The sequence below is a fragment of the Amphiura filiformis genome, chromosome 12, assembly GCF_039555335.1.
Source record: "Amphiura filiformis chromosome 12, Afil_fr2py, whole genome shotgun sequence".
Lineage (NCBI taxonomy): Eukaryota > Metazoa > Echinodermata > Ophiuroidea > Amphilepidida > Amphiuridae > Amphiura > Amphiura filiformis.
In genome coordinates this window covers 113,057-130,814 of record NC_092639.1, presented here as the reverse complement: position 1 = coordinate 130,814, position 17,758 = coordinate 113,057, and positions in this window count along the sequence as shown.

Here is a 17,758-nt window from a genome sequence, read left to right as displayed (position 1 = left end):
TTAAAGATATTTTCTGTAGATTCATACTGTTCATATGTGGCTATCTCGTTAGTAGATTATTAGTGCTTTTATCTGTATTGCTATCTTCAATAGACAGCAAGAACCTATATTAACTCCTTCATTTCACTTGAGGTGCACACAGATTTAAAGTCCCATTCAGTGATCCCAGCGAAAGTATAAAAACAATTAAAACCTGAATTTGAATAATTTTTATGATCGCCCGGATGAGCAAATCAGTGAATGGGTCTTTAATATATTTAAACCAGAATAGAGAAACTCTCTATCACTCAACAGAAGTTAAAGGTAGAGTAATCACGTCAAGTAAGGCGGGATCAGGGTTGAGATTCCTTGCGTTCCATTGCCCACAAAATAATAATGTGGACATCTACAAATCAGGTACTGGTTGACCAGAGCAGATATAACTGTCTATAGTTTAGTGTACTCTTGACACGGCTGATGGTTCTTCAGTAGACGTAAAAATATGACATCTAAATTTTCCCATTCTCCTCCGAAATAAACTCTCTCACAAAATGCGTCATACATCCATTTTGATACCTTTTATCCCGTATATACCTTAAATACCTTTCATACCATCATTCATTTTATTCTTTATTCTGCTAGTTCGTGGATTCAATACGTCGTGAATTGGACGTCACGCTGCTATTACAGCGATACTTTTAATTATAGAAATATATTTACTACAAAGAGGAAATATCAGTGTAGTTTTATTCAAGTAAAAATGACGGGGAAAATAAGTTTTATCTGTGCAAGTAGTATTACCGAAAACAGCAATGAACTATTGCTTACCGGGCAAGTATCAGCACGATCAGAGGTACTACGTGATGAAAACACAGAGAGTAATCTGTCGACTAATCGACCGCCAAATGATTTGGATGACGTCAAGGGTACCACATCCACCTGTGGAATATGATCAAGGAAAATTGAATTATGGGAAGGGTGACTGGAATTACGTCACGATTCATGGTATAGTTAGCAGGAGTCAGAAATTTAAACAAATCATTTGAACTTTCACAAACTGAACTGGCTTTAATTAATTTTGATTTTCAGGTCCGAAATTGTACATTTCAAATCCTTCAAAAAAAAACCCCAAAAAAGTTGGGAAATTTAAAATGACGAATTCAGAGACTCGTTCGACAAATTGATCAAGTTCTTACCATGCTCGCCATGCTTAGTACTCTTTGTAAACGTGTATGTGATGGCGATCTTTCTCCATTCAATATCACTGAAGATTCACTCTCATGTGTCTCCAGTGACTTTTTGCCCAACGGCTTTTTTATACTTGCCGTCGGTACCGTTAGTGTTGAACGCTCTGTCATAACCTTAGTGACATTGCCTTCTTCTCTTTTTCTGCTATATTTACACCCATCAAAGTGTTTTTCAATGCGGGTGTTAGGCACTTTGTTACTATCGATTTCGTCTGTGAATCCATGTATTTTTATCTCTCTGCTTTCTTCAGACAGTCTGGTGTCCTTATCGTTTTGGATAGGTGCAGAACTTGCTAACTTGGTCTGAGAGGCGTCTTCTTTGAACATTAAATGGATGGCATATGTTGAAATGGCATCGTCAATGTCTTTTGAACATTCGTTCTCCTGGATGTCTCCATGTCGTATCAACACATTACGGATGATCTTTCTTAGATTCCAGTACTTCATTTGAGAATGGGCAACAGTCTGGAGTACATCCTTTGTATTAGGGGATGTGCTACTTGTTTCCGTGTCCAAACTTCTACGGAATGGATCCTGCAAAGTAATTAATTTAAACTTAAATTAACATACTGCATCGTTACATGTTAACGATCAGTTGTGGCAACGTCGTTAAATCACAGTAGGTTTAGATCATTATTTTTACTTTTAAGTCCTAACCGGTCTGATTTTCATGAAACTTTCATTGCTTTACCTTCAATACTGTAGGCATTGATCGAGTCTGATATCGGGACTGCATTGAAGAATGTTTGCAGGGATGTGCCGATTTTGCTCTACATATGGAAACTTCACTCGCATCCTCAGCCATTCTGATCACACTTCTCCGTTGCCCTCGTCGTTGTTTTGTGTGCTTATCTTTCAATCCCTGATAACTGTTTCCATTTCCAAGGACAGCAAAGGAAGACAATTTATTTCGAGTGGTGGAGACACTTCGCGTAGCAGACGAATGTTTTCTAATACTGCGCAATTTTTCGTCATTTTTCAGTTGTCCAGTACTAGGTCGTCTGCCATGATGACCACGAGTATCCTCCACTGATAATATTTCCGAAGCAACGTGGTTTACCATGTTACTTGACTTCGTCTGGTTCCCCTTTCCAAATGGAATTGGGCCATTTGTTCGATTGGGTTTTTGATAACCATGGTGCTCGTATGTCTTTGGAGCAAATGTGACCGATTTGCTGCTAAAACGAGTACAAAATAAGCAAATTAAAGTTAACCTTTGTATGAATTTGATACTATATTTAACACTTCAAATATAATATATAACTAAGTAAAACGAGTAGATGTGTAACTTGACTGAAAATTAACTGAAGGAGGAAAACAACCCCGATAAGAATAAGTTTAAGGAGGAAAAGACGATGATACCTTTTCCTGTTGCCATAGTTACCGCCATCAGAGCTTTGAGGAATCATGCTGACTTGTTGCCTTTTTCCTGTGCGGTGATAGTGGCTTCCATTACCATGATGACTTTGTGAAGCGATGTGGTATGGTTGGTCACGTGAAATAGCGCTTGAACATGTTAAATTCAATGCTGCGGAAGAGTCGTCACTCCGACACCATGCTACAATAACTGAAAATGAGGAAAAGAAATAAAGATAATACACAATTTCTACGACCTAAAAGTTGTACAAAAGAAAGTGTTATGATAATCGTCTTTGTTATCATCATCATCATCATCACCATCATCACCATCATCACCATCATCAACATCATCATCATCATCATCATCATCATCAGAAGCCGCATCATCATCATCATCATCATCATCATCATCATCATCCAACATCATCATCATCATCATCATCATCATCATCATACCGTAAAATGGGGTAACTTCGGTCAGCGGGGTAACTTTGGTCGGTCAAATATATCTACCAAAAAACGTTTTAAACGTAAAAAGGGGCCAAAGTTTAAAAAATCTTTCCTGTGTGGCTTTTCACCCTTTTTTAAACCTGCTGCATATAGGCCCTACATCTCTACATAAGGCGCAGAATCCAACATGACGATGAAAAATGTAAGAAAGTGAGTATTTGCTACTTTTTCTTAAATCAAAATACATTATAACGTCTATACGGAAATACTTCAATCACGCACGAACATTAATTCATTTACTCTACGAAATAAACCACTGACAACTAAGAAAACCAACAAGTATAGATGACTCTGTATGGGTCTTTAGAAACTTTCATAAATGGGACCAAGTTTAAAAAAGGGTGAAAAGCCACACAGGAAAGATTTTTAAACTTTGGCCCCTTTTTACGTTTTAAAACGTTTTTTGGTAGATATTGATACTTTTTTTGAGTTGGATATCCATATTGCGCGGTTAGTGGTTCTTTGTAGCCATGCGAGGCAAACTAGTTGGATATCCATTATCGCGATTATTGGTTCTTTGTAGCCCTGCGGGGCAAACTTTTTGGATATCCATATTTCGCGGTAAGTGGTTTTTTGAAGCTCTGGGGAAAACTAGTTGGATATCCATATTTCGCGGTTAGTGGTTCTTTGTAGCCCTGCGGGGCAAACAAGTTGGATATCCATATATCACGGTTAGTGATATTTTGAAGCCCTCTGGGGCAAACTAGTTTGATATCCACATTTCGCGGTAAGTGTGATAAATGGGACCAAGTTTAGAAAAGGGTGAAAAGCTTCACAATTTTTTTTTAAACCCTTTTTTTACGTTTTGAATCGGTTATTGGTAGATATTGATGATTTTTTGAGTTGGATATCAACGGTTAGTGGTTCTTTATGGCCCTGCGGGGCAAAACAGTTGGATATCCACATTGCGCGGTTAGTGATTCTTTGTAGCCATACGGGGCAAACTAGTTGGATATCCATATTTCGGGGTTAGTGGATCTTTGAAGCCCTGCGGGGTAAACTAATTTAGTTTGATATCCTCATTTCGCGGTTAGTGGTTTTAACGACCCGTAACCACCCCAACCAGCTACATACTTCATCCAGCTATTTTAAGAAGCTCCTACTTTCGGTAATACCGCACACAATTTATACTGGTGTGTTTATAGTGCAAATACAATATCCTTCGGTTGAGAAGGATATCGATCTACCCTACATACATATATTGCTAGTGTTTATAGTGGCCAATTATCCGGATAATTTCTGACCGGATAGAAATTATACCGTAATGTACCGCACATCTGCTCCCACTATAAACACGCTCGTACACATAACAAATGCACTACGGATCAAATAGGTTGATGACAACATTTGATAGAGGTTTTCCCCCGGTGGGTTCAGTCTTCACTGACAATGTGTACGCATGATGGTTCCAATTAGGGGTACTTTTCAAGAAATGTCCGCGGAATTTTCGAGGACAAAATTGTTTGCGATTGTCCCAATTAGGGGTGTTTTGGAGCAAAATTGTCCTTGAAATGAAAAATAGGGTGTATTTCTATGACTTTCGTCCGCGTTTTACCGCTACAGTTTTCGTTATTGCCCTCATTTCCCCGTGAAATAGGGGGAAATTCAAAAGCGTCCTTGAAATGGTAAAAATAGGGGTATTTATTTCGGAAAAATGTCCTTGATACCTCGTGATAAGGGGGTGAAATGAAAATGCGTCCTCAAAATGATAAAAATAGGGGAGGTATTTGGGGGCAAATTTTCCTTGATTTTACGCAAAATAGGGGGTAAAATTGTTGCAAATGTCCTCGATTCCCCGTGAAATAGGGGTCATTTTCAAATCCTGGAACGGTCATACGTCCTACCTTTAAATACAAACTGAACCCACCGGGGGTTTTCCACTTTACTCATGCGTGACTTCTAACAAAAGGCGCTGGTTCCCGTAGTATTCCTCATTCAAACTAATTCAATGCACGACCTCGGAGTTACCTGCATGACTTCGGCGGGCTATTTTGAAATAGTCATGGTTGCACATGCAGGTACTTCTTTTGAAAGTCCTGAACAAGGTATAGGAGTCGCTGGTAGGATATGCAGCTTATAGAACACGGATAACCTCTATTGAAATGACTGCACTGCACTATGATTTAGTGAAGGACACCGGTTCAAATCCTTTGTTTGGAGCCAACCGATAAAAGCATGCAGGGCCTCTATATGACCTACATCCAGTAAGGATCAGCCAAACACGAAAGGTTTCTTTTTTAGCTCAACTTATTTCTTCAAGTATTTTTTACCGTAGGCCTATAATCATAATGCAGGCCTAAATCAAGTGTACTGAGAGAGTAGGAGGATTTGTTTGATATTATTCTTGATTTTGATTACTATTATAGTCATACCTGCTTGTTTCCTTAGCATCGGATATTAAAATTACAATTCTCCACATACACATTCCAGTTTGCAAGAGAAAATCTAAGAAAAGGAGGGAGAACAGAATTACATCTTCTCTGGTATAGTACAAAGCTGTTTTTTTTTATAGTGTTTAGAAAATATTTACACAACCACCAACTATCAAAAGACTGTGGGTTCTGGATTCTAGTCCGAGTAATTAATGGATTATTGTGTCATAATATGCCTACTGCGGTTGAAATTGCATACGATGATTCTACACTGACGTATAGAGAACATCATTCACAAACTTTCACACTTCTCGGACCTAAAGATTATAAGGGATTAAACGCTTGAATGATGTTGTTCATACTTGCATCTACCGCCGCTATTGCCATCGCTCGATGCTAGCCTTTCCAATATGCTTCTTGCGTGCAGTGTGTAAATAAACGAGTTAGGTGTGAAGCATGAACGAAAGATTAACATTGTTATACGTCGACAGATGCCCATAGGTGCTAGTATGAATTTCCATTTGATATAATTGGGCACTTCAGGGTTCAATATAGATTATATACAATTAAGTATGATATATTTTCGATGGTAAATATATTTCACTTTAAAAGTTTTTAGTTTTCATTATTGCAATTTGTTAATATTATATAAAAAGCGGGTATAAGTCTATAATTGTAAGAGTATCCGATCATTTTGAATTTTAACAAATGCGAAACGCCGGCGGTAGAGACCAGCAATAACAGTGTATGCCGCGATTCTTGCAGTAGTTTTTATGAATAGAATACAATAGCGGATACAATAGCGAATACAATAGAACTCTATTATAATAATAATAATGAGGCGCTTGTATAGCGCAAAAATACCTTTAAAAGGCCTCTAAGCGCTTTACATAAATATTCAAGCAATAGCAAACACAAAAAGTTATAAAAACAATGATAAAACCGCATTAAATATAATAAAGAGATAAAAAACACCAAGTTCAGAGAGTGAAACCAGCACTCATAAACATGACCATACGATAAAACGTAATTTAAAAAGCTAACATAGTATAGGCCCAAAATTACGGGCAAATAAACCTTGTCGCGTTGCTAAATTTCACTTCTTCTTTTTCATTAACTAACCGTTATTTTTAAACTTTGGAAAACCTCGACGCGAGGTTTTAATATTTTTAAATGGTCATATTTTCGTACAGCAATATTGTTTTTAGTCATATTTGGTATTGTTACGAGTCGTACTGACTCAAGGCCAAAATCACCTTTTACCCGAACTCACACGAATGCACAACACAAATACACTGTTTGATTAAGCTAACATAATCTAAGTCTTTAATTGAAAACAAAGTAGGCCTATGCTTGGTACATATAACAATAATATTGCAATACAATAAAATCACACAATCAGTTTTATTCTATCGGTACTTAACCAGCGGTCTTCTTGTTGGTGATCCTAAAGTTCTTGCAATGTTCTGGACGACTGATGTAATATATCCTTATTCACTTGTCCTGTGAAAATCAGCGAAGTCCAGTGTACATTTGCGTTTATAAATCCTTGCGTATAAAATCCTCATACGAAAATGATGATGCTTTCTCCAATCTCCTTTGCGCTGCTTTCTCCACAAATATATCTCCTTGCGCTGCTTTCTCCAATAATGGTGTTTCTTTCACCAATCACTCTTTTTTCGCCAGCCCATTCAGGGGCTGGTATATATTTCTGGGATGGGGTCAGTTTGCTCAAGAGATTAACTTTTATTGGTATTGGAATGACTTTTTTTATATTTCTTGTGGTGGAATTTTTTTTAAATTATCGTAATTCGATTTGTAAGGAAAAGTAAGTATGTTTTGTCGTTTCAACGAATGAAAACGAGTGAGTATTACCAAAGTTATGTTTGAATTAATTATGACTTCTAGGTATAGGTATACAGCATCATATGGTCAGCAGAAGAAAATTACATCACCAATTCATGAATTATGTCATTTGATAGTGTCCTTGATCCGGGGTCCTTGACCACTGAACAGTGTGATATCATGTTGATAACAAATCAAAGAATCAAAATCTTCATCATATGGACGATATTGATGTCAAAGTAATTATCTATCCTATCCTGTGTCGTTTTATGGATAAAAATGACTCAAAATGTTATTGATGAAATAGTTATTATCATAAACATCAGTTTTGTCTTTTCAACGGGAAAAATCCGATGCAAAATAAAGATTTTAGGGCCTAGCTATATAAATATGGGCATAATTTATGCATGTAGGCCTATAGTATTGAACAATGTATCCATTTGACATGCACTTATAGACGAATCCAAATACACGCATTCCTACACCTGACTAGCAGCCTTTAGTTGGGTAGCCGTCGGCTACAATGCACTCAAAATGTGAAATGATTCGGCCTTGGCGGAAATTTTAAACTGCATTCCATCACCCGTTTTACACCTTCCGCGAAAACACAGGTAGACAAAAGAATAACACAATACAGTTCCCTTCGACAAAACACACAGCATGGTCTATTCGCTGTTGAAGTGACATAATAATCGGATTAACTATACGCGGTATCTATGCATTGATGTACTTGCGAGCAAAATGACTATGTAGATACGACGGGATTACCTGCGGAATTATCTCCATTATATATATTATTAGCTATTATTCTATTAACCCTCCTCGTCCTTGCATCTTCTCTAGGTGTTAGGCGGCTTTTATTTGCACAATTGGACGCTCAAAACACCAGGTTGGTGCTAGCGGCTACCCAAAGATGTCCGACCAAATCCTGACCATGACTTGGCTACTTGGATTCGTCTATAGATAAATAAATTGTCTTACTTTTTTAATCTAGGGGCTGTGCAATAATTATGAGCCCCGGGCGAGGGTAAAATTGGGGGAGGGGGCAAGAAATTTTTGGCGAGCCCAAAGGGGGGCAAGCAATTTTTGGTAAGCCGAGAGGGGGGGCAAGCGATTTTGGCACGCATTCACAGGGCGCCTTTTTAATAAAACGCTCTAAAAAGGCTTAGGAAAACGTTGCGGAAACGCTTATATGGGATGCAAATTTTTGACATGTTCACGGGGGGGGGGGGCAAGCGAATTTTTGGCAGGCCGAGAAGGGGGGCATATTTTTCAAGGTAATTCCTACTCTCAACATTGTCAATAATATTTTTAAAGGCAGCTTATCTATTATTAATATTAAAGGCCCATTCAGTGATTTGCTCATCCGGACGATCATAAAAATCATCAAAATTTTGGTACCTTTGTTATTACATAGATAACATAGCCTGCGAATGGTTCAGCCGAAAGCCGTGTAGGCCTATTTAAGACAAAATAAGACATTTTACACGAATCTGTATTTTTAGATACTGACAGTGTCTAAATTAGCTACATGTATTTGAATGGTGGGGCTTCAACTTCACCAGTACTGCTGTTTTCTTCGTTTTTTGCCAAAGTTGGCATTTCAAAAATACCAAATGACAATTTGAATGACTTATCCTTCTCTTTTAAGCAATTTATAAACACTTTTAATTTTTTACTCTTGCTCCGGAATCACTGAATGGGTCTTTAAGAAATGTGGCGTATCATGTCAAAAACAGACATCTTTTGGGCAGCTTATAAATTTTGAGGCTTTTTACATAAAGAGCTATTTTGCTCCACAACTCAGTTTTCCCCAATAAAAATCGGGCATTCCTAAGCGAAGATATTGAGTTCGTAAGTTATGGTATTAAAAAATTGGAAATTGAGATATCGTGGGTAAAAAGCTGAAAAGACAAAAAAAAACAAAAAAAAACCAACAGAACAGAACAATTTGGAGAACAATAATGAATCAACAATAATGAACAATAATGAATTAAAGAGTTGACAGGAGATTAGGAGTTAATGTTTTCTGCTGTTTCAGTGTACATGTTCTCATCATTGATGGTTTGGTGGACTGTCATGTAACATGGATGTAAGCCGTGATCCTAAAAATGCCTTTCATATTGACCAAAACTAATTACAAGACCTCTTCTGCATTGAGGCTGGCTTTCCCTTTTAAAGGGAATTTTTATTCAGGGAACAGGTTTCTGCTCCGCTGTTTTTTTGGCATGCGTGGCCTTCACAAACCCAGCAAACTCCAGCAATTCGACAGAAGAACTTTAATCCTTTGATTGCTGTATTAAAATAGCTCAATTATTGGCTACATAAACTGGTTAAAATGTACTTCTTTTTTGAAGCACGAAGACCGTCACACACATGTGGAGTTTCTCAATCTCCCATGGCATTCTGTAAAGTCCAAACAAAAGCCTCAAGCTTTTATATCAGTACTCATGCAAAAACCCATCATCTATTAATAAACCATTACTTCAATCACATTTTCACAACATTGCTGCAATCTTGGAATTTCCCAAGATTAATTATACACATTCACCTTTCACATTAGGCCTACATCACTTCTTGGGTTTTTTTTCTGATGGTGCAATAATGCTGAACTGGGGATTTCCAAGTTCCAAACATAGATCTGACTTTGTTTACAATAATTTTGGGGGAATTCCAAAATGACTTTCCACAACCTTATCTTGCACGTACAAGGGGGTTTCCCATCTCATGAAATACTTTCAGCTTGTAAACAAAGTTAAATAATTAAATTGAATTACTCAGGGCACATCACAGTATCAATTTGTTAAGAAATATATTTGGAAGAAATAAAAGTCCCTCATGGATTTTTGACCAAAAATTAGCATTTTGTTTTACATTTTTACAGAAAAATAAAAATCGATATTCGTGAGCAAGAATGTGTGCTTGATTAATATTGCAAGGGGTCAAATGTCACAAAAAATAACAACTTGCCCATATACAGCGAAGATCAATTTTTTTATATATTTTTTTCTTCATGGAATGTAATACTCTGACCAAAGTTGCCCCAAATGCGGGGTAACTTTGTTCAGGTTGCCCCCTAGGGCACCCTTACAAAATTATTAAAAATCTTTTTCAACTTCAAGGTGTAGAAGGAACCCTAATGTCATAAAAAGAGATAATTAGAAATGTAATGGGTTTTGTTTGGAAGCAGTGGTTTGAAAACTCTGAAAAGTGCCCAAAGTTACCCCATTTTACGGGTACTAATATATCATGAACGTTTGCGGAGAACCGTTTGTTGGAAAGTGTACATTACTCCCACTTTATTTGTACTGTACGAGGCGAGCATTGTCAGTATGTTTTGAAAGTTGAATTTAATGTATTGACAATTTTAATGAAATTTGTTCATGGTCCCATACTGACTGCACCTTTCGCGATAGGGCCTAATACAATTTTTTTATGGCAAATTATAAAAAAATTCAAATCTTAATACTAATTACGGCGTGTCCGTCCGTCCGTCCGTCCCTCTGTCCGCGCGCAATCGCGTTCGTGTCCGCGCATTCACGCGGTGCACTATCGCGTGCTCGCGGTGCGCTATCGCGGAGTATCAACGGGAGTGTGCGCGGAGTACAGTGCGCGCATCGGAAAAGCATTACAGTGTGACTAACAGGTGCATCTCATCGGACCAATAATTATAGGCCTTATTTTCAACACATAGGCTATTTCAATACCGAACACGTGCACACACCAAACACGTGCATATAGGCCTATTTCAGCAGAACATGACTATTTCCAGAATCCTCCAGAATGGTTAACATAAAAATTATCCGTTGTGGTAAGGCCTATAACCGTTTAATTGCGTTCACTTTTCTCGCGATTGATTTCATTAGTTTAGTAACGGCCTATATCCACGTCCAGATACTAATTTCGGTTTCTCTAAATGTGGTAACAGGGCAGGGCTTGGAAGAGGCGAATGATGGGTTTCCAGATTATGGGTAGGCCTACCGAACTACCTAAAACAAACAGAGTTGATTAAGTTGCGTCAAGTTGGGTCTTGATCATTGAGAGACGCATTTCATAGCAGTTTTTAAACTACTTTAAAAAAAAAGTCAGGGCAGGTATATGGGTAACGGGTTTGGGTAATTAGAAATAGGCCTATCACGAGAAGCGCCCGACCCGAAATCTAGTTATTTATATTTTTGACATTTAACAGTCCTTACATTTACCATGAGTATGAGGTTCTTTTCTCACTTTCAGCATACAATTCACTACCAGAGAACATGTGACTTGAAAAGGTTCTCCAGTTATGGAACCACTTTGATATTTCCTATCAATATTTGAAGATCATCTTGAGATTAGTTACAAAGACCAGACGAAGCTGTACACATATTAAAGGGTATCCAGAATATTCAATAGGCTTTTTATGCCTCGGCCAATGCCAAAACCCTGAGTGAGATTAATAAAATAAAGGGCCCTGAATATGACAAATCATAGACTGTAGCAGTCTATGCACAAATTCCCAAACACACAATTAGGTAGCGTGTACTGTGCCGTACGAGGGCTGGGGTCACTGAAAGATACAAAACGACACGAGTGAAAGCCTAACTGACCAGTTACCAAGTTTGGAGTACGGTATTATGGCTCCGGAACCGCCGGGGCCTGGGGGAGGCCCGGCCCCCTCAATAATTTTGGTGGGGGGGGGGGGCCAAGTACCCTAGAGCCCCCCCAATAATCTGAGGTAAAATTCATAATTTTAGGGTAAAATTCATAATTTTAGGGTAAAATTCATAAATTTTTGGGTAAAATTCATAATTTTAGGATCAAATTCATAAATTTTCAGGTAAAATTCATAATTTTAGGGTCAGATTCATAATTTTAAGGTAAAATTCATTATTTTAGGGTATAATACAAAATGTAAGGTACAATTCATGTAAAAATGTATGCATGTCAAAAGCTACCCCCTCCCGCACACCCCCCCTTCAGCGTTTCGCGCCTCGGAGAAGGCCACAAATTTTGGGCCCCCCCCCCAATATTCCAAATCTTCCGGAGCCTCTGTTAATATCAAAGAAATGGATGAGAAATCTCTACTACTGACATTAGGCCGTATAAAATTAATGTTTTGGTTCTCGTCCCTCCTCCTCAATTTCTGGGATTTGTCAGATTTTTTTTTTTTTTTTTAAAGATTTTTCAATTATTTTAGACTTTGGAATGATTTATGAATTTTTCATACATATAAATAAGTTTATTAGAGAACAAGGACCACTTCCAAGTCTTTTTCTGGTACTCTAGGGGTTTATCCTCAGAATCTCACATTTGAAAAAAAAAAAGTGCCTCATCGTTTCCTCGAGCACTGTTGGAAAATAGCGAAAACTACAGACAATGCTGATTTTACACTGGAAAAAAAAAACAAAACACCTCCCTCCCTCATCAATTCATGAAAATCCTCTGGACGAGAACCAAAATATTAATTTTATACGGCCTTACGTGCACAAGCAATTATTTTGACAACAAATATGACTAGGAATTAACATGCTCATTATTTATAATGTAGTCGTGATCCACCGAGCATGAATAACTAATACCAATAAGCTCCAATAGGCCTGTAATCCAAGAAATTTCTTTCCCTAACACTAGCTTATGATTTTAAGCTTTTTGAATGAAATGTTAAGCTTTCTGTAATAATTGATTGTAAGAAAAGCTGTGTTTATTAATAAAGAAATATGACAAGAGAGACATGATTTTTGTGTCCTTACATTTACCATGAGTATGAGGTTCTTTTCTCACTTTCAGCATACAATTCACTATCCAGAGAACATACATGTAATTTGAAAAGGTTCTCCAGTTATGGAACCACTTTGATATTTCCTATCAATTCAATATTTGAAGATCATCTTGAAATTAGTTACAAAGACCAGACGAAGCTGTACGCATATAAAAGGGGTATCCAAAATATTCAATAGGCTTTTTATGCCTCGGCCAATGCCAAAAACCTGAGATTAATAAAATAAAGGGACCTGAACACGACAAATCATAGACTGTAGCAGTCTATGCACAAATGCCCAAACACACAATTAGCATTAGGTAGCGTGTACTGTGCCGTACACCTACAGACTTTTAGGGACCATCTCAGCAATACTGCTTTTAAAAACCTAGCATTGCCTAGGCCGGCTTAAGCTTACATAGTCTTCAGAGGATGATTTAAGCACTTCCCAGCAAGTCTTGCGGTTAGCACAGCTGTGTGAGTGAACATGACACCACTGCCCGCCCACTGCATACACACGTGCATGGTTACATTTGAATTTGGACAGATATATTTACAATAAAAACACCTTCAAAAGGTTGGTCGATTTCACATGTTATGTTATTTACAGAAGGTGTGAATTATCCTTCATGCATACATCACTTTAGATCTGAAATCGACCAAGTAATAATGACACACGGGCAATTCTAAAACAACATCTTTTGCACAGAGTTCAATGGGATATGAAAAGTAAAGTGGCAGTTGAAACTCTAGTGATAACACTTTTACAGTGCATGATGGGGCTTCCTTAAATCATCCTCTGCATAGTCTTCGTCTTGTCTTTATAAACCCCTTAATTACTGAGGTTTAGGACTAAGTGAAATTCCTATCATGTATATCAAAACAATGTTAATACTCATGGGGGAGCGACAACTGACAATATAGAGGGAAGGTGCGTGGGTTGACATGTCTACTCAGCTTGAGAATTTGAAGGACCTTAACGCCAAGCAGTTAGCGTCTTTAGCCCAAACCTTTTCCAAGTAGCGCTATCGTGTCACTTCTATGCCGACTAGCATTTCCGTGCAATAAACGCCCAAAGGTGTTTAATAAAAGAATCCTAAGAAAAGTATCACTAAACAGTTTAAACAAGACCTAAATTAGAGATGTAATTTTGGATCGTAGACATGTTCCCGACTCCACCTTTCCCCATCTGCCTGGTGCTAGCAGTCTGTTCTCGTGCGCACTCCCAATGCAATCCAGCAACGAAATTAGTAAAATAGTAAAAAGAAATCACCCTCCCTCCCGCCGGGTCTTTTGGGTCGACCCATTCGGCCACCCGAATTAATCACATACTTACTAACCCCTGAAAATCAGACCTGTCCTTTTTATAAATACCAAAAACACTAACACTCCGAAAGTGAGAAACAAAACTGGTCTCATTGAAGTCTTCAGGACGAGTGTCCAGAATGCGTCCAGTCTTGGACCATTTGCATAAAGCCCTGATTGGTCAGAAGTTACATGTGACCTTGACCATGACCAATCGGGGTCAATGATATAATAATAAACCACGCCTCCCGACCTATGATTATCCTTGCTGAATTGCATCAATAGAGGGCCTATTCTAGCTCCTCTCACTCCCAGATAGGTAAAGACACAAATTAATAAAAGATAAATAGCCACCTCGTTACAATATGTAGGCCTAAAGTGTATGTAGTTGGAACGAAAAGCCGTCCATCATATGCAAATTTGGACCTTTCGTATTGAAGATATAGATTTATTCCCCAAAACACCTAAAAATTTCAGCTCTTTTTGGGAAAAAATCTATGTCTTCAATCAGGGATGCAAATTGTGCGGGAGCGGGGAGCACCGCTCCTAGGAAATGACAGTCAAAATTGAGGAAATAATGCCTTGAGGAGAAAAAAAGAAAGTGATGAAAAAAGAGGAAGGGAGAAGAAAAAGAAAAAGGAGAGGAAGAGGGAAAGAGGAAAGAAGAAGAGGAGGACGAGGAGGTAGAAGAGGGAAAGAGGAAAGAAGAACAGGAGGAGGTAGAAGAGTGAAACAGATCTAATCAAAAAGGTGAAGCAGTGAAGATACTGAATGGAACTGAGGAATTCATACGATTGTTCAAGAAATAAGAAGAGCCTTAAGTATTAAAAGAGGAAGGCATTGGTGTTAGAGTACGGATATGGGTATTGCATATTTGAGAAAATTTACAATATTTATCATCAGAGGAGGTATCTATGATCTTCTATGCATTCATGCTGAGGCATGTGTATTTTTCCACAGATCATTCTGTACTACGACCGGGCTAATCACGTGGACAGGCCACGTCTCTTATCCCGGTCGAGTGAAACATAGCCTGAAAATGGGCGGTCCGATTTTAGTGAGCATGTCGTTCGAGTGGAATGAAAGAAAAACGAATGGGTTATTTGCGCTGATTGGTTAAAACAACCAGTCAACCGGATTTTACCCGGACGACCGAGAAATTTCCCAGTCGACTGGTCCCACTCGATGATGGCTAACGATAACGATACGTACGTGACATACCTGATTCGGATGAAGACTCGGTTACTGCTGTTGCAATCTGATGCTGCTTTCTCCGTGACATATCTACCTGCTATATTTCTAAAATTGTACCTCAAGCTAAAAACCTCTAAAACTTGCAAGTCTTTGTAAGTGGGTTTATTATACTAGTTGTCATCACATCAATGTTACCTGTTTCATAACAATCATCCCCGGGCGGGCAATCATCACCTTAGTAATACGCGCTAAACTGTGATGCGTTGACAACGTGACGCGCGTACCGCGTATGCAAACTTGCTTGGCGACAACCACGCAACGCAGCATTGCGAGCTGAACTTACACAATGTACACGGTTTGCGATTACGGGACACCCGCGCTCATAGGGGCACTCTTAGCTTATTTAAAAATACCCAGACAAACCCAGTACCTGATTAAATACACAGATTGGAATTTTTCATGCCTGTGCCCTCTAAGCGTAGGGATGGACGTTACAAAATTGACATTTTTCCCCATATAATTACAATGAAAGAACTTGAACACTCCATCTTGGGTCTGTGGTTAGCACATTATGTTTACTAAAACTTGGGGCATACAAAACATGAAAACATCAAACAACTAATTAACTACTAATTAACTAATGAAGGTAATCTTTTGTAACAACTTACCCCGCATACCAGGTAAGTTGTTACACCATGCGGGGTAAGTTGTTACAATGTTACAAAATGTTATAGATCTTTTATAGGCCTTTAGAAGCATTTAAATCATTTTTATTCTATAATAAGTTCATCTTACTATAAATAGGGAAATGTTGTATGTATCTATGTATCTATGTATCTATCTATGTATGCCTATAAAGGCTCCGTCAGTTTCGATCCAAATGTCGCCAAATTCATACGGGAGATCGATGAATATACGGGAACGTGTTTAAACTTTATTTGGTTGAAAACGGTCAAGAATTGGCTGCAAAAACAGTGAAAATATGGGTAAAAACGGGGTTTTTGTTTTGAAAATCGGTTACCAGCTTACGCGTCACTGCAGCTGGCCGGCATCGCGTCGGCGTCGCGTGCGTAATGCGCATTACGCCAATGCGCGCGTAAACGGCGCAGAGCCACGCGACTGCGAGCCAGAGACCAGTGGACATGATAATACGGAAAGAAGGAAAAATAAAGGACAAAAAGGTACATGGACGGGTCACGGGATTATGATAACGGGTGAACACGTCCGCAGACACGCTATGAGAGGACGTAATAAATACGAGAAAAAGATGTTTGTTGTATAAACAACATGAAGCGGTACTATAAAGAAAAATAAAATTAAAATGAGGACAAAAAAGTACGAGTAATAGGCCAACGGGTTCAAGTAACTAAATGAAACGGGAACGAAACAAAGAAGGAAAGAAACTAATCAGGAAATGTAAGAAAAAGAAGCTAAAATAATGAGAACAGAATTAAATAAAAACATGGAAACGGGAAATCACAAGCAGCAAATAAACAAAGAAGCTAAAGGGAAATGTAAGAAAGAACAGATTTAGAAAATAATGGGAACGAGGTTAAATAAATAACATGGAAACGGAAAATCACAAGCTAAGCAAATAAAACTAAAAAAGAAAGTGTAAGAAGAGACAGGTTTAGAAAAATAAAAGGTACCTTTTCAATGATTCTACCTGTTCAGTAATTATTCCTGTTATGGTGAACGCTCCCATCTAGCGGGGACCCGCGCGAAGCGCGGGTATCCCGCTAGTCTTACTATAAATAGGGAAATGTTGTATGTATCTATGTATCTATGTATCTATCTATGTATGCTATAAAGGCTCCGTCAGTTTCGATCCAAATGTCGCCAAATTCATACGGGAGATCGATGAATATACGGGAACGTGTTTAAACTTTATTTGGTTGAAAACGGTCAAGAATTGGCCTCAAAATCGGTGAAAATGTGGCACGTTGCTATGCTGGGTAAACCAAAAAGGGAGTCAGTTGTCAAGCTAGCCCGTTCGCGTCGTACTGGCGTATCTAATGCCAAGCCGCTCGCGTAGCGCAGCGATAGCGCGCGGGTAACGCAGCACTACGCCATGTCGCGGGTAAACGACGCAGAGTCTCGCAATGAATGATAATACGGGTGAACGACCGACCGTAGGCGTAATAAATACGGGGAAAAGATGTGTGTTAAAAAGTACAAACAACATGAAGAGGTGGGCCTACTGTAATTAA